Source organism: Diorhabda sublineata, chromosome 4 (genome assembly GCF_026230105.1).
Source record: "Diorhabda sublineata isolate icDioSubl1.1 chromosome 4, icDioSubl1.1, whole genome shotgun sequence".
Classification (NCBI taxonomy): Eukaryota; Metazoa; Arthropoda; class Insecta; order Coleoptera; family Chrysomelidae; genus Diorhabda; species Diorhabda sublineata.
The window spans coordinates 17,300,105-17,320,036 of NC_079477.1; the positions used below are offsets into that span (position 1 = coordinate 17,300,105).

Here is a 19,932-nt window from a genome sequence, read left to right on the forward strand (position 1 = left end):
AGTACTGTATCTTGTCGACTTTTTATTAATGGGAAATTCACATGGTAAGTTTTCAAGCTAATATGAATTATATGAGTACAGTGCTTTCACAAAAACAGTGGAGGGAAAATACAACAAATTATAAAATTGAGCGAATTGGATACTACTCTATTTACAGCTCATATCACACGCATCACGTAACGGCCGCTGCAGCGATTTTTCAATAGTCTCTTTTCAATTCGAGATACTTAAATACGTTTTCTCGCGGTCTGCAAAAACGGCCTCCGTGGCAGCGATGACCTTATCACATTCTTATATTCATGTCCATCGAATGAATTTTCTAAATAAAAGAAAAAAGAAATTGCACGGGTCAAATCTGAGAGGTACAATGCACGAAGTAGCAATTTACAGCCCAACGCAACAAATTTGGCCGTGGTAACGGATGAAGATCCACCTTAACTATCCCAGAAAACCGGCATATAGGACAGTCTCATGCTTGTATTGAGGACGTTCTCCAGGTGGAGTGATTCGGTTTTTAGTTTATACCAGTGGATCCATGTTTCAATCACTATAACGAAATGATAAAGAGCTCCTTCGGTTTGCGTTCAAATAGTGTCAAACATTGCTCTAAAGTAGGCTTACGTTTGCGCATGTAGTTTGGGATGAACAAAAGCTTTCTGATGCACAAAATATCATAAAGAATGTGATCCATGCGATGTTTTCAAATGCATACTGTATCAATGGTTTCGCCCATTTTCAATAGAAAGACTGAGAATACATCGTCGCTTTTTATTCAATTTATCTTCAAAGATAGTAGTTTTCTGAGTATATGGAAGTGGCTCAATAAAAAACGACGTGAGAACTCGTTTAAATTTGTTAATCCAAACCAAACTACGACTCCGATGTCATTGAAATTTGTCAAGGTGAATATACTACACGATAATATATTTGCGATGGTGTTCGTATCCGACTGTCCTCATAAGTTTCTCTTATCCATGGTAACTAGAGAATAAGTCACATATAACCGAGGTCGTCAAGGCAAAAAAAGGCAGAAACTTGCCCAGTCCGTATTGTGTATTGCTCTCGATTAGATTCTGGTGGTAATAGTTTCATATGAAAATAAATAACTGGTAATTTTTACATCGAACAATATCAATCGTATCAGTTGATAATATTTAACAAAGTTTGAACATTGTTTCATAGGATTAAATAATATTTTTGGGTGATCGGTTAATTTTGGCAGATTTTGTTATTGTATTGCAAATTAATCCACTTTTCAAATATATTCCATTTCTATGCAAAAATATGTATTACACATTGTATTGTTTGGATAACAAACCTTCATACATTGAACTCATTTTATATCATAATTTGTATATGATGAAACTGTCAGTTTATATTGGATAGTAGGGTTTACAAAAATATTCATTGAGTTGGGAATTATATATACTATTATTTGATTTTCACTGCTTTTTTTTCCTTCCAAAATATTTTCAAATAGTCGAATAGTGGTTTATTGTTAGTAATAAATAACAGAGCCGAATTTTCATTTAATATGTAGTTACTACTAGTAGAAAGAGTAGAAATTTTTAATTGTACATTTGCTAATGTTATATTAGAGGTGAATGGAATGAAAATTGGTAGGAAGTGAAGAAAGATAATGACGGTAAACAACGAAGATTAACAAAATACACATACATATAATGGAAGACGAAGAAACAGAGCAAGTAACCGTAGTGTAAAATTCAAGAGTTGAACTAGGAGAGATAGGAAAATAGAGATGGAAATAGATAGAAGAATTTAAAATGTCATCAAAGTATAGTTTCCTCTTGTTAATGGATTTATAAATAAAATAGTGTCAAGAAAATCCAAAATGGAATGGAAAACTACATGTAGGCTCATACTAACATATGGCTGCGAATCATGGGTGCTAAATCAGCAACAAAAAAGTAGAATACAAGCTACAGAGTTATAATATTTGAGAAGAGTAAAAGGAGCAACAGGGGAATATCAAAAGAAACATGGTACGACATGATAAGGAAAGTTGACATGGATTGAAGCAAAGAAAGTTGCTATAAATGCTTTTTTGTTTCAGCTTTTCATTTTCTCATTGAAATTTCAAGAAGTAGACATATTGAGACCTTGGAATCAACCAAGAAAAAATGTCATTCGTGGTGTGGAATAGGCAGATTGAGACCACGGAATCGGATCACTCCTTACCAATGAATGAAGAACCATCCTATCCTACCCTTTTCTTGATAATGGCTCTAAAGTGAGAGCCTAAACGTCGAGATTTTTCTAAATTCCAATGCGGTTCAACCCGTGAACCCAGTTCTTTTGTTCATAATCCTGACCTGACTACTTTCAGTCTTTATCAAAATATGATACTGACACCTACAATTTGCTTATTTATATTGATCAATTGATGAACTACATCATAAATATCAAAATTAAGATATAAATTTATATTTTCCTTAGTTTTTAATCTCAAAAATATGTAGCATGCATCAATTAAATTATTTGTAGTATTAGAATTCACAAAATAGAGCTATTAATTTTACTAAAATTATTTAGGTATTTTTCATCATTTGAAGCTTTTTCGTTCTTATGGATGTGAATCATTTCTAAAAATTCTCTTTTTTATATATTAGAATCCGTCCCAAGAATCTTTGTAATTGAATTTATGTTTTTTTGATATTTCGTGGTTAGTTAATACAGTTTCCTTTTTTTTATCGTATTGATGAACTTTTAGTCTATTCGCTGATGTCTCCTCTATATAGACAGCGTAATACAAGGCACTTGATATACAGGGTGATTCATTAAGAATGTCCAATATCTGAACTGTAGATTCTAGACCTCAAAATATGATGATTCTGCTCAACATCCCTCATGCAAATATTGCTAGTTTCCGAGATACGGGGTGTTCAAAGTTTAAATTTAAATTTTGATTTTCGCAATAATTATTCATGTTTTCACAATTTCTCTTTGAAAATTGGGATTTTACGTTTTTTGGCATGAGGAATCATAATTTATACTCTAATTTAACATTGCTAATAGAGGGCGCCCTTTACACTTGTTTGTATCAAGTTAAATAGAAGTAAACGTTTTTGGGGATAAAATTACAACTAAAATAATGAAAAAATATCAAAAAGCGTTAAGTTTTACAAAAAAAAGTTACTCTTCTTTGATTCGTCTAACTCAATCGGTTATCGAGTTATTTGCTTCTAAAAAGTTCAATAAATTTTAATTTTTTCATAAAAAGTTTTATTATTCCTTAAATATGTAACAATAACAAATTTACTCACTTACTTACATTTATTTCAATACACTTTATAATCCGCTTTCGTAAAGATCTCTTAATATCAAATAATTCTTGTCTATTATTTATAATTACATCCGCGGCTTCTTCTATTTTCCGTCGCAGTTGTGGAAGAAAAGTAATTTTTTCTTTGTAAACTTATGCATGCCTCCATTTGCGACCAAATTGAAAAATCCAGAGGATTTAAATCAGGGCCTCTTCGTGGCCAAGCAAAGTCACTTCCACGACCAATCCATCGTTGCGGAAACTGTTCGTTTAAGTATTGACGAACTTGTAAAGAATAATGTGGTGGTACTCCGTCATGTAAAAGCCACATATTTTGTCTTAAGGCGAGATTTTCTTCAAGAACATTTACACGAAATACTAGAGGATATAGTATTTAGTTTACAAAGAAAAAAGTACTTCTCTTCGACAACTGCGACGGAAAATAGAGGAAGCCGCGGATGTAATTAAAAATTGTAGACAAAGATTATTTTATATTAAGAGATCTTCACGAAAGCGAATCATAAAGTGTATTGGAGTAAATGGTGGGCATTTTGAGCATTTGCTTTGAAGTTTTCTATTTTTGTTTACAAATTTGTTATTGCTACATATTCAAGGAATAATAAAATTTTGTATGAGAACATTAAAATTTATTGAACTTTTTATAAGCAAATAACTCGATAAACGATTGAATTACACGAATCAAAGAAGAGTAACTTTTTTGTAGAATTCAACGCTTTTTAATATTTTTCTATTATTTTAGTTGTAAGTTGAGCCCAAAAAAAGTTTACTTTGATTTAATTAACACAAACAGGTGTAACTAGCGCCCTCTATTAGCAATGTTAAATTAGAGTGCAAATTATGATTCCTCGTGCCAAAAAACGTGAACTTGCCAATTTTCAAAGGGAAATTGTGAAAACAAAAAATTATTGCGAAAATCAAAATTTAAATTTTAACTTTGAACACCCCGTATCATGAAAACTAGCAATATTTGCATAAAGCATGTTGAGCAGAATCATCATATTTCGAGGTCTATAATCTACAGTTTAGAGATTGGCCATTCTTAATGAATCACCCGGTATAATATTACTTCTCTTATTTTTAAGTATTTTAGATTTTAATTTAGTGAAATATTTGGATGATGTATATATCTTTTAAGACTTATACACTAATATCATATTTATTGCAATAATTAGATAGTTGTTGGGAAAGTCCTTGTACATATGGTGAGGAGAAAGGTTTTATGTTTCGTTTCTGTTTAGTTTCTCAATTGATAGGTCGATCTCCACACATTTATTACCCCTCCCTCCAATGATATACTTCCCACGCGCGCCAAAACCCCAAAACCCTCCAATAGGTCCTCTTTAATTGTAAGTTCCAGGCGACTAGCTCCCCAGTTAGCTCAAGCCCAGCAGTTAGTGTGTTAGTTTTTCAATATTTTTCTTGATTGTAAGCTTATTTTTATTTTCTATGTTAATTATTTTATAGTTTTTTGGTTTCAGCTTTTCATTTCCTCGGTAAAATTCCAAGGAGTAGGCAGATTCAGGCCTTGTAATCAACCAGGAAAAAAGTGTGATTCGTTTCGAGGAATAAGCAGATTGTGGGAGCCAAAACGTATATATATATATATATATATATATATATATATATATATATATATATATATATATATTATGAATGGTTTCTTATTGAGAACATGGCAATGAAACACCAAAGTCGACTAATTTTAATATACTTTCCGAGTTTTCGAACACTTATGTATTCATCGTCTGGGAAATAATTAATTAAGATTTTCGGTGGTTTTGAATTGTATCAATTTTCAAATTTATAGGTTTCAAAATTCAATATTCAAATTGACGTTGATAGAAATATTCTACATAGATCCTGATGAAACATTTCTGACTAATTTTCATTTTCTCAATATGATTTAATATATTTATGTTTGTCTTGATTTTAGGTCCCTTAAGATAGAAAATTTGACATCTCGTCATGTTACAGTCTTTATCAAATTTTAAATGACGATTATGTCGTAAATTTCTGATGTAGTGTTCTCAAACAACTGATCCACAAGATTTTTAATCGAAAAAACCTAATAGGACTCATCAATTTTATTGCTTGTTGTAGTAGGTTATAATTCAACTCTGAAGAAAAACTGACATAATTTCTAACGGGCCTTTCACCTACTCATATCAGTTTTCATTTTCGTCTCCCTCTCAGTCGAATTGAAAGTCCATCCGTTTTCTCTTTCTTTTCAGACTATCCGTTCGGTTGTCTTCTTTAGTCTTTTCGTTTGTCGGCCTTTTGTCATTTCATGCTGAAAATTTGGGTCGTGCTCTTCGTGTTCAGGGTGTCATTAATAATGTTATCGTGGATGAAGGCTGTCTAATCGGAGTTGCTTTGGTTTTATCATTGAAAACAATACAAAGAAAACAACACCAATGGAGTAAAGCTTGGATCTTGAAAAGAAGTTCGTTGTCACATATTAATTCAATTGGGTCTTCAAGGCTGTTAATCAACGATGAACAAAACAACGATGGCTTGTACACTTAAAAGATTTTTGCCCTACCGTTTAAATTATGGTAGTTTGGTTCTCATCAGACAAGCAAGAGTTTGATTTTTACATTTAGATACAACAAAAAGGGGTGTTTAGACATAATTGAATATTAATACTGACAACTACGTGTTTGATGTATGATTCAACTAACTTGAAATGTAACGGAAACGCGATAATTAGTTTGGCCATCCCGTCAGATTTCCTCTCGTTCTAGTTTTCCTATGGTTTTGCTTTTTGCACAAAGGATTAACTGGCAGATCTATTGAGATGTAGACGGAAATGAAAATTGGAAGGACCGTATAAAAGGCCCTTTAAGGATTACGTAGAATTGTGAGTGAAAAATAATTTCTCATTTTTGATCGCTCGAGAGTTATACATTACAATTATATTTATGTAATGTAGACATGGATGTTAATTAATTATATATTTGGTATAATTTCCATAATTTATGAAATACTTTTATATGATGTATGAGATTCAACCAACTATATTGGTAGTGCATGGCAGGCTTCTTTACTAATTATTTCAACTATATTGAGATGATGTTAGTCACTTTGACTTGAGGTATTACTTGAGAGACCGAGTAATTGGTAAATTGAATAGCATTTTATAAGTTTTTATCAAATTTCTTATAAATGACAGATGAAATACGAGAGAGAAGGTAAAGACGAAAAATGTATAAATATTTGAATACGAAAAATAAAGAAGATATTGAAAAATATTAAGTAATAAGAGAAGAAGTATTAATTGTAGTGGAAGAAGTCGAACAGAAAGCACGGATAAAATTGGGACAGAAAACTATAGAAAAACATTTTATGAAACACCAAAGCAATTAAAAAAGAAAAAGGATTATATTAAGATGAATATAGAAGATGATTGGGGAAATATAATACCAGAGGAAGATATGTAATAGAGAAATGGAGGAAACAATTCAGGGAGGTTAGAAATTTATAGTAATGAAGTTTTCGAGAAGATGGAAGGAATGAAGGAGTAGTAGAGACAATTAAAGCATTAAAACTAGGAAAAGCTCCAGGAAGAGACAATATGGATAAAAAATAAATAAATGAATTGATAGAATTACCTAACAAGATAATGCAGCAAAAAAAGCCTGAAGATTGGAACCTAGAAATCGTACCACCTATACATAAAATTGGCGACAAATGGAATGGTAAAAACTTCCAAGGTATAACATAACAAGCATACCAGCAGGATTAAAGACTAGAATAGTACAGGAAATAATGAAAATAAGGTCGAGGACACATAGAGGAGTCACAGAAGTAGAAGAAACACAAACACGACTTGATATTTACATTGGACCATTAGATGATAAATATTAGAAGATATCGACAATGATAGAAACAATGTATGAAATTATAATATTGTGGTACGAGCAAAAAACGAAGAATCGAGGTAATTTTCCACAAATATACCTATTAAACAAGGATGTGCACTAATGTGCTTGTAGTGTTTTAGCTAATACTGACAATTTGCATCGACATAATCAAGTGTTCAATATTCACTAGAAAGTAGTCAACAACTTCGGTCTTACAATACCTATATACCGTACTAAAGTACCAGCCGCAGAAGGTGCTTGGCAATAACAATTTCAGATTCTACTACAATAAGTCCATTATCATCGATAGAAAGGTGACGAATAAGAAACCTGACACCGTGTTGGTTGATCAAAGAATCAATTCGAAGCTTCTAATCGACGTAGCCATACCAAACACCCACAACACTCTCAACAAACACCAGGATAAACTGCTCTCAGTTATGACACCACTTACCGGCGTCGTGCCTAAGACTCTGAGATTACTAAGCCTGTTATATTGAATACTTGCCACATAGTACGCAAGTTGTTATGTTAACTGAGGCTAATTCTTTTAATACTTTGTATACGTATAGGTGAATGATATCGGCTCTAAGGTCAGCAGAGCAGTCTTTTGCATAATAATACTAATTTTTTCGGTTTAAAGGCTCTACTTCCATCGCCACATTGTTTAGCTGAATCACTCAATATTATTATGTGGATTCATATTTCTCAGACCTCATTATTTTTTGTTTTGAATTCTTCAAAATATATTATATCATTATTTCTTTCTTCTTGAAATTATGAGCAGATAACAGGAAACTATAATGATAAATGAAGAAAAAATTCTTATATTATCACTGTTTTTTTTTTCTTTCTACCAAAAGTTTATTATGCAGGAAGTATTTACATTATCGACATTTAAACCAAAAATATAAACAGGAATAGATTCTTTGAAATATTGAAGTTTCAATATACCTTAACATTTTTTATGCTTCTAAATGTGCTTGATTTTAGGTCTATTCTGCTTCAAAATTATATCACAGAAAGAGTGAAATCAAAATAGAAATTTGTTCTAATAAAAAAAAATTATTTTTCCTTAGTCCTTATATCTCAAATATGTAGCAGTACTCAATCAATTACATTATTTGTAGTTTTATGAAAATTTACAAATAGAGCTGTAAATTTTATTTAAATTATTTAGATTTTTTTTATCATTTATAGCTTTTTCGCTCTTATGAATGTGAGCCATTTCTAAAAATTCTCTTGTATTAGATTATATTCCATTCCAAGAATTTTTGAATATTTATAATTGAATTTATGTTTTTTCAATATTTCATGGTTCGTATTGATGACATATAGTCTATTTTCTAAAAACTGAGAGGTCTGCCCTTTGTAGACAGCGTTACAATTAGTAGGATACACATACATATATAATATTAATTCTTTTGTTTTTTGCTGTTTTGATTTTGATTTAATGAAATATTTGGATAATGTATTATGTCCTATATGACTTATACTAATATCATATTTATTAAAGTTATTTGATAGTTATTGGGAAAGACCTTGTATATACTGCAAGGAAAAATGTTTTATGTTTTGATGTTTCGTTTCTGTTTTATTTTGTAATTGATTGCAGTATATGTTTATCCTTCCTTCGAATATGTTGTTTATCATTTTTTCTGGGTAGTTATATTCTTTCAATGCAATTTTTGCTTTTTGAATAGCTATGCATCTAAATTGAGGATATGATAGTTGGATAGATCTATCAGGCAAACTTATTATGTCTGATCTTTTTTGTGACTTAGGAAGATATGAATTGAGGTTCAAATATCTTTAGGAACAAGTTGGTTTCAATCGCTGAAATTGATTAATTCAATCTCTGAAATTACTTAATTCATTCCATAATGTAATTTGTGAAAAAAGTTTTCTAAAAATAAAATTTAGGGAGTGAAATTCATAATTGGTGCAGTCAGTTGGATTCGTGCGGTCATGTATTTTTACGCAATGTGGCGTTAAAAAACTCGAACGTATTTCAATACAGAGTACGGAGATCTACAATCTACGAAGGACAAAAAATAGTACTTAGCCTTCATATCGCCTGTTCCTCATTTTCTTGTATTTTTCTTTTATCAACCCATTTCTCTTCTATTACTGGGTTGAGAGAGAGATTTATCAATTTCAAGAATATTTTAAAATTTTTATGAACGAATTAGAAAATTTACTGTATAAATTTGATAAATTGAATATTGATAATTCATATTCATTTCAAATGGCAACACAAACCCAAAAACCCTTGTTTGGTAATTATTTAAATTGAAATTAGAAAAATATTAAGCCTTACGACGTTTTGGAATATATTCAAGAAAAATAAATTGGGAAAGCTGAGGTCACGATAGGAAATAAGAAGGAATCGAAGACATGGCTTAAGAAAAAAATGTTTTGCTAGCAGACGTGACTTAGACTGTATTCTACGAGAACTGACGAGAACCAGACCATTCAAAAATGAAAACTTAACTTTTGGAAACAGATTACAATTATTGAAAAGTCAAACGAATAATTATTTCAATTTAAGTGAAATATATAAAAAATGCCAAATAAATTACTACGAGAAAACTGCACTGAACACTTTCATTGCAGGATATTAAGGCATAATAAGAAATAATATTTATTTGAAGAAATTTAGCTATTAAGAAGACGCAATTGCCTATGTGTTGATAAATAATAAACAATAATAATTTGAAATCAAATTTAAATTCAATATGAAATAATCAGGATCGTCAATAAAATAATGACAAATCAACAACAATTATCTATATCATTATCGATATAATAATAATAACAACTATAATACCAGAAATAAATTCAATTATCCAAGATGTATCAATTATAACGCATATGATAATAATAATTACAATAATTCACCACAACAACGTCGTAATTATCCTATCTATGCACATGTGTTTGGCCCGAGAAAAAATGTTTCCCGATCAAACCAAATACCTATGCACAAATTACCTAGAACATTAATAATAACAGATATTTCCAAAAACCCAATTCACATCAGAAGAATTGTATAATAATGAGTATGATAACAAAAATGAAGAAATAGTAAATGTTGAATCTGAAAATAATAAGGTTAATATAATGTATGTTAATATAATTACTCAGTACTTCAATAAATTTTAATGAAAAATTTCAGTCGAACCAGGGAAATTTTTGGATAATGAAAGTTCAGTATTCAATACAATCAAACATTGTTTCAAAGCCTCAATCTTAGGTGTTATTCATAATTCCATTTTCAAGATAATGGCTAGGCATCTCTGTCGAAACTCAGTAATTTTGCTTTTCTTATTACAAATCAAACTAGAAACTTTCTATAATGAATATAAACGTTTATAATTGCTCTTCTCTATTATTCCAATTAAATCAAAATCTGTTTGTATTAAGAATAATACTGGAAGCCTCACTCAATTCTTCCTACAGTTAAGTTAAGACTTGAAATTCAAAAATCCACTTTCTCATTAAATAATGCGAAGGTGAGAAAAGAAATTAACTGGATACTCTATATTTTTTTATATCACGTTTATGCAGATGAAGCTCAAATCAGAGACTTCTATATCCCAGCTAGAGCCTAATAATTAAAAAACTCCATTCAGTTTTGAATAAAAGCTTTTGAAATTAACCGCGGATATGGCGTAACTTTAAAACTTTGAGTACATTTAGAGGTATAATATTTGTCGTTAAATATTCAAATCTCATTGAACCAACTTTTTATGTATATATCTGGATGGATGGAATAAGAAATTTTGTAATTATTGCATACCGTGACTAATCATTAATTATATACGTATTCATGAAAGGATGGATTCCCAAAACTTTTATTCTTTCGTGGAATGGAGTTTTTAATGATTAATCGATTTGAATTTATATTAACCTATAACATCTCAATTTTACAGATTTGTGGAAATCGCTTTTTAACGTACCGAAAGAATAATTGTCGCCGAGGCCGCTTGCGGTCGAGTCAAGATAATCATGAAGTCGATAAGAAGTTTGCGGCCATGACATACACACTATTTCATACAATCGTTAAAATCATTGAAATAGATAATTGTGAATAAATATATTAATGCTCTAAAATGGACAGCACTTCAATTTATTTAACAATGCCACCATGTGCAATAGAAATGATATGTTTCAATATATACAGAATATTTTGATAGTTCTTGACAAAACGCAAAATGTCTGATACTGATTGCGATATTTCAGTACCTTCCACTCCTCGAGAACTCAAAAGCGTTGTAAATTCGGAACTTTCCCTTTTATTACTTGAAAAATCTAAACGGCAGTATTAAAAATTTCACGGCGAGGTTAAAGATTGTGAGCAGCTATGCTAAAGGTTGTGGCATATTGGGGAAAATACATAAAAAGTGTTACTAAATAATTTTTTTCTATGAATGAAATCTGAAATAAAAATTATACTTTAGTGAATTATAAACGACTCAATATTTTATTCATATGCATAAACTGGTATAATATCGTTCAGATTGTTAGTTATATGATGATTATTTCTGGTTGTTTTGTAGGAATATCCTCTAATATATTTTCAGAAGTAATTCAAAATACTACAGCCATGCTTCTATCCAATATTTTTATAGTTAGAAAGGTATTATCAATATTTTAGAGACATATTGATCGCGCTCAATCAAACTTTTATTGATTTTAACAGAATTTACACATTTCGGAATTTAGGCATAAAAATGGATTAAAAGAAATAGTTACTTCACGTCGTGAAATGTTCAAACATGGGATATACGGAAATATATTGAGTCATATAATCGTATGGAATCGATCAAAGTCCGTATTAACTCGTGTAAAGACTATTACTATTAACTTCCAAGTACTGCAAATTCAACACTACAGAATTAGTTTAGAGACGAGAAAATAATTAAAGAAGGTGTGTACGATATTGTATACGAGAAGCTATTCAAACGAGTTATTTAAAAAATTGAATAAAGAGAAGTACAACTTGGAAACTTAACAAATTGGAACAACGGAACAACTATATATTCAAGAGAGAAGAGTCATATCATAGTCTGAAAATCTATCATATTTTCCTCCACTTTCTATATCTAATTCTTCCAAAATCTTATTCTTCCTGTAAATTGATACATTACTTGTCGATTGATGATAAAAAATAGCTACAATGCAACCTCATCTAAATCATATGTTCTTCCTACACTTGTAGATGGTTCATATTCGTTTGAAAGTTCTTTAATGCCATCGTTGTCTAAACTTGTATAAGAATCAATATTTGTATTTAAAATCAACTCTTGAGCAAAATTGTCAATCATTGGTTCGCTTTATATGACTTTTGGCTCGATCGTACTGCTTTTTCTCACTCTTCCACATCGAATTGCTCTTTTAACAGATAATAATCTTGAAGCTTCGACCTATTTTTGGTCTTTATGAAAATAAATTAGATCGAAACGTCAAGATTATCATCTCTAAAAAAAGCAAATACAATTAAAGAAGACCCGAAACCAAAATAATTCACTAGCCCTTTGGGGAACAATTATTAACAACAAAAATTACCAACACAGACATAAGATAAAGATATCGAGTAGTATATGATACAACTGATGATAAATGAAATAAGAATAATTAGGAAAATTTATGTACTTACCGGTGAAAGTAGAGGATAATGAGGGTTAAGTAATTATGAACAAATATGAAATTGGAGATTTATCAGATAATGAGGATATAGTGAACACAATGGATCAAAAAAGTTACGACGGTATGGACAATCAACAATGGAAAAGAACGGTATAGGTATTGTAAAGTTAGCTTAGGTGCTACTTGCTCAGATGTGATTCTGCAAAATTGTAAGTGACTATTAAAATAATATTATTTGATTTATCGCAACAATTCTCATTTATTTGGATGGAAATTGCCGTTGTTCATCATTTGCTGTACACTTGTACAACAAACTCCCGTTGCAACGCTCCAATCTATTTTACTCCTGGTAGAGTGAATTGCAACTTTGCCCTGCATATCTATCATAATTCCGTTGATTGACTTAGTGTGTAGATCTGTTTCAACATTTATTATTTCATGATATTCAATCATTCCCATTCCCATCTTTCCTAATTATTTGAAATGAGATATTATCTTTAAGCAATTAAAACAAACAGAATATCACCTTTGTAAAGAAATTGAGGAATAGTTTTCTCTTCATACCTTAGAGAAAAGATAATCAGTCTCATCGATAATTATTGCATTGAAAAACATTTCAATTTTATTTTTGCATTTTTAGGGAAAGATATTAGTGCTATTTGTAGAGTCCATGTGTTTAAAATCGTTCAAAATCGTTGTTAACTAGATATACCTACTAGTAAGTTTTCGTCGTTATATGAAAATGAGAAAATAAAATTATTCGTTACGTCGAATAATCCATGGTAACAATGCTATTTATACAATGATTAATTAACATGAACACGCCTCCTGTTCATGATAAAATTGCTTCAGTTGGGCTTATAGAGCTTTTATATATTCGTTCTCGAAATTTCTGTGATTTATATATACTACCATCTATCCAAACAAAATGTATCCCCACTGCAAATTACGAAGGGTATTTTTGGATCATCCTTTTAATTTTGCTCCCCAACAGAATAGCCAGTTACTACACCAATTCATTCTCTCCCCATCACAGCTTTTCTACGGCAGTGACTACCCATTCCATATTCAATTAATTAATGAGAAAATGTTAGAGTTTTTTCATTGTTTGTGTTGTAATTATGTAAACTCATGAAATTCGTCAACTTGACATTGATCAATAACATGAAAATGTGATCTCTATATTCAACTGCCTTTAAGTGACAGACATTATGTTATAAATAAAAACTATAGGATTGTATAAAACGTTTTATTATTCTTTACTGAAAAAGTTCCAATGAATGTTTCTGGGAACGTGAATTGATTTTTGTTTATTTGTATTTTGTTCTATCCTGACGTTTCGCTCCTACAGAGAGCATTTAAAAAAAGATCAAAACGTTGGCAATTTAAAAGTCCTTAGGCAGTTTTATTTCGAGTTCTCAACCCACAACAACATTCGTAACTTCGTACTAGGAAGGACAAATAATATGATGAATGACACCTTCAAATTTATCGACATTACATATGGCACAGAGCCTTGATAAAGATCAAATAAAAGATACATACACAAAAAGATGGTTAAAACATCCATACATGACAGTTATTCCTAAAGCTATTTTTGAATATCAAAATCCGTATTAACCTAACTTAAAAATTCTAACAAAACGAAAGATATACGAGGTATGATGATAATCAATCTTACATATTTAAACGCGCAATTCTTCTTCTCTAGTATATTCCGAGCTTTCGAATATTACAATGAATCGTTAAGATTTGCGGCAGTAATAAATTTTATTATTTATTTCGAGCGCTCAGTCGAAAAGGTCACTCACCAATCGGATAACCTCTCACAAGAGCGATAGCAGATTACATTCTGACAGATGTTCATTAGCGACACATGTCCACCATGAAGTACACAATATGAGTTATGAATCTGCCAAAGTTTTGACAACTACAAAAAAACGTCTCCTCATAGAAACAACATATATTGCCCAAAACTATTATTGCATCTATAAGAAAACTGATTCAAATAGCCTTAGTGTAATATATGCATATCTCACAAATTGTATAAAAGAAATTCAACGCAATCGATAACTAATTAACCTTACATAACCTATAAAATTCAACTTCACTCATAACGACCTAATCTATAGAATTTAATGTCATTCATAATCTAGCCAATGAAAATTAACAACCATTTCTATAACAACCATAATCAATACCTAAATATTTCCGTCAAGCGTCAATTTGAATATTGACTTTTGAAATCCATGAATTCAATGTTTTTCAGAAGAATTAATATAATTTAAAACCTCTGACAGTCTTAATTAATCATTATAGGTAAATTTTATTATTGTTATACTCGGCTCCACCGATTTTCATGAAATTTAGTACACAGGGGGGCGATAAATCGAGCTAGCTAGGATTCGGTTTTAAAAAATTTCGTTTCATTAGGTTTTACAATAATCAATTATATCGATAATCAACTTAATCATGGACTTTTTTCATTGGAAAAAAAATCAAATAATTGGAAATAAAATAACAATGAAAAAGTGACGTTTGTGTAGTCCCAATCTTAAATCTCCCTTTCGGTGGAAAAGTAATGGTACTAGGAGATGTTTGTACAGCCACGTTCAAATAAAACTAAGTTAGCAGATCTTTCTTTCAAGCTATGCTTCTCATGGTCCGTCTTTAAGACTTTCAAAAACTAGAAGAAAATATGCGCGTTGGTATAGATCAACGACAATTTGCTGATCATTTACTAAAATTAGGCAACGGCCAACTCACGCTAAATACTATGAGAGAAATTGAATTGCCATAGAATATCATTTCAAGAAACGATCTTATTGATTAATTATTTGAAAACTGCTTAGCCAATGGAACTTATGAGGGAATGAAAAACAGCAATACTTGTGCTCTTAACAAATATGGGGGAAAAATTGATGATTAAATACTTCCCAAACTTCCTGGAGAGTACAAAATTTAATACAGCCATAGCTCAATAAAGGGTCAATCTGAAGGGGCAGTTGAATTTACAACAGAATATCTCAATAGTGTTAACATTTCAGACTTGGCACCACACGAACTAAAATTGAAAAAAATGCGTTAATAATGTTGCATAATTTAGATCTATCAGATGGACTATGCAATGGTGTTAGACTCATAACATTTGACTCATCAAAAGAACAAATGTGTTTCACCATGCAGCACCACCAATTTCCCGTTAGATCAACATTAGTCATAACTGTCAACAAATCCCAAGAGCAAACTTTCGAATCTGTTGTTCTAATGTCAAGTTCGGTCTTTATGCATGACATGTTTATATGTGGAATTTTTTACAGTTAAGCGACAACTAAGTTAAAAGTCCAAATGAAAATCCTCGACAATCCCGCAATATAGTATGGAAGGAAACATTAGATTAAGAAACGATTTCAAAATTAAAATTCGTGATTCTTTATTCAAATAACAAGTTTAAATTTTTTTATTACTATGTCTGGAAGAGAGAAAAATATTATTAAATTGTCCCGAACGGCAGGCCACCATTAATAGCGAATTTATTTGGTGGCACAGTTACCACCGAATATAAAACGGCTTTAGGGCTGTTGGGAAACCGCTTGATTACAGGAAATATTTTATTACCAAACCCACCATAGAGATATTACCAATTGATTAGGCATGCCTACAAGTGAGAGCGTCTTGCGAATGAAAAGAGAAAGAGAGTCATTTATGTATTTCTGTTTCTTTTGTTGCGTACTGCGCATGCCTGCAGTGTGGAATTTTTTTCACATAATTAAATAATGGGATTAAAGGGAGTTTGAATACTTGATTAGATTGACTATAAATCTACCATACATCTTCGACCAATTTATCAAGTATCTTTACTCCTCTTGACATTAGCCATATGATATCGAGAAAAAGAGAGATCTTGGGATATGTTGTAATTCAATATTCAGTCAAGCGGTTGGCTAACAAAGTAAATTTTATTTTTTATTATCGGCGATTTTGGAACGATTAGCCTAAGGGTTAGTAATTGGAAATAAGGAAGAGAGAAAAAGTACATGATATATTGCCTAATTGCCAAATCTGAAGATAATTTATTGTTACTAGTTATAACAGTCAAAAGTATTATACTGGAATCGTATAGGAATGTGATACTGAATAATACGGTCTTTTCAATTCAAACAACCTAGTCAATTTTCGAAATTCCTATATACGCACCTCCTGCATTTATACTCAAAGGGAATATTATTGTACATTCCTGTGGCCTTCTAGGCAATTGAATTAAATATTGAGGTGATAATAGCAACAGAAAAAGTTAAATTCTTTTCAAGTAGAGTTCGTGAGTCTTCTAGTGCTTAAACCAAACATTTAACTGAGAATTAACGAAATATTGATGAGGTTAATGATTAGTCTAGTGAGAAATATTGAGAAAAGTGACTGAATGAGAAATAGTATTCCTAATATGGCATACCAGCATTTCTTTTAAACAGAAGCTCATACAATCAATTACGAGTCATTTTCTCTTTCTCTCTATTCCCATTTTCGTATAAAAGGTACCATATCCGTCGAACGAGCTTTTCAATTGTTGTCTCAGTGCTTTGTTCTGTCGCTACCATCGCATACACTTTATAGAAATACTTTCATAGGTTTTAGCAGTACCTGTTTTTATAGTTCAGATGGAGTCCAGAGACAAAGGATATAAAATTAGTGAGATAGAAAAATTGGGTTTCCGCAATAGCAGAACACTTTGATGTGCCTATATCTTGGTTTGATTATTCACATCAAGAGAAGCCTCGGTTACTCAACTTTGAAAAACTGTTCTAGGGACAACCATTAAGCATCATTTGGTATATCACATTTTGGCTATGAGGAACATATTTTATATTTTGTCTATAAACGATGTTCTGAAAAATGGCGTTCATGTTGGCAAGACGTTATCAGTTGCAAAATCTATTTCGTGAGATTGAAATGTCTTCATATAGTTCTAAAATGACAAGCTATCGATAAGGAGATCAAGTGACATGCCTTTTCATATAGCATATATATTTAGCAAAGAAAAAGTTGCGACCCATAGGATCTACTGTGTCCCCCTTTCTTGCTGCGATACTGAAAAACCCTGTGATTACAGCTGATCCATCAATCCCACTCCTTTAAAAAGTTTAGAATATGGGATGGCTTTGATTGCCAGAGATCTTCGTCTTCTATTCTAACGCTCCCAGGTATAGTGCTGTGGAGTCTCTGGGTGTTTCACATTTCTAGAGAATGTGGATAGAGGTTTCGTCTTCTTCGCAAAAAACCTGCACGGCGCATTATCTGCTTGGTCCAGCGTCTTCAGGTGCTCCTATCTACTTTCTTTTTCAGTGCTTTTTCCATTTTTCTGTAACTGATATCACAGAAGATTTCGGGTCCTATGAAGGGCTTATCTTCCTCCAGGAATCCATAATTTTACTTTTTTTGCTTAGCTCGTTCAATTTTTCTAAGAAATCCCAAACAAATTTGGATTTCATGATATTAGAGAGAGATATTTTCTCTCTGAATGAATCCAACAAATTTGTCACTTGAATAAATTTCTGCCTCAAAAATGCTTGGTACGCTGCCCAAACTTTCAGAGTGTCTGGTTCTGGACCCGAATACTCGTATTCCAGTTTCGTCTGCTTTTTTTGATCCATAGGTATACCATACAATGGCATTTCTGTTCATTTCCTGTATGGTGTTTTAATCCCACTTGCATTTACAGTTTATTATTGAAGTACCAAGTCATGTCTCAGACCTGGTCAGTATTTAGAAGGGGGTTTTCTTTGATGATTCCGTCTCTGACATTCTAAGTAATGTTTCCTCTGTCACGCTTTTCAGAACTATATTGAAAGGTGGGAGATTCAGAATCACTTCTATTGCAGCTGTTGGGTAAGATTTTATGGCACCAGGTACACATAAGCTAGCCAGTCTTTGTACTTTTGATAGATTGTTCCTCTTCGTATTCAGACTAGTTCTATTACCCCAAGTTCAACTCATAAAAAAAAACGTTGACAATTATGGACTCACCGTCAAACACAGCTATGTACTCCAAGTTATTGATCATAAAGGAAAATATGTATAAGTTTCTTTTTATTTCAGTTAATAGGACAATTATCGATAAATGTTATTGTCACGAAATCCACTACCAAAGTTATAGTGGAGGAAAATATATTGTCAGATCAATAGTTTCATTAATAAATGTCTCAGCGTTTGCTTAACAACTAAACTATAAGATATCACATGGCGATCCGTCGTTTATCACAAGCTTCATTCCCTCAAAGAGAGCGCCTACGCATCCTGTTGCTAAGTTCAATTCGCCCACATAATGAAACATGTAGCCTGATTTTAGTTAATTTTGATCTTCACACCTCGCCAACCCTCACAATATATTTTCATATACCCTCTCAATTAGTCTCAACATTCGACTAGGTCAGGGATTATGGATGAGTGCCCATTAATCACAGTCGCATTATATGTTCAAAAAGCTTTTGATTTAATCTCGTTACGATGGCAATTCAATGTTGTTCAAGAATTTATATCCCAATATTATTTTTTATTGTGAAAGCTGGCGAATCTATATAGGTGAGTATGTGAGGCATCAGAAGTCTGGCAAAGTTTTAACATTACAATATGCTGATGATATGATGACAGGTGAAATAAACGTATGTATGTAAGTATGTATATAGATATTGGTATATCATATATTCTGCGACTCAATAGATCTATTGTGTCCTCCTTTCTTGCTCAGATACTGGGTTGAAAGTGGATCAGTTAATCCCACTCCTTTTAGAAAATTCGGAATGTGGGATGATTGTAGCTACCAGAGATCTTCATATTTCTCATACGCTCCCAGGTGTAGTGCTCTGGGGTTCCATAGTGTTTGTCTTATAAGTCTAGCGCTTTTAGGTGTCTATTGAGGCGACTGTGCCCCTATAGGACTCCTGTTAGTATTCGTAGATTGTTTTTACTTAGGATGATACATTCAGAATATCTTCTCTGGTTATAGTTTCCCAGGAGAGTCTTTGTCTGACTCAGAACTGTAGGTTGTCCAAATAATTGGTTTCGCTCCTATCTTTTCCAATATTTACCTATTGTTCTGTAGCTGATACCATAGAAGGG

General features: G+C 31.6%; 1 protein-coding gene across 2 annotated transcripts in view; it reads right to left on the reverse strand.

The window, feature by feature from the left end:
• The window catches only part of LOC130442920 (KH domain-containing, RNA-binding, signal transduction-associated protein 3-like), a 748,831-nt gene that overhangs the window by 249,398 nt on the left and 479,501 nt on the right, over positions 1 to 19,932 (reverse strand). The gene's annotated exons all lie outside the window — the stretch shown is intronic.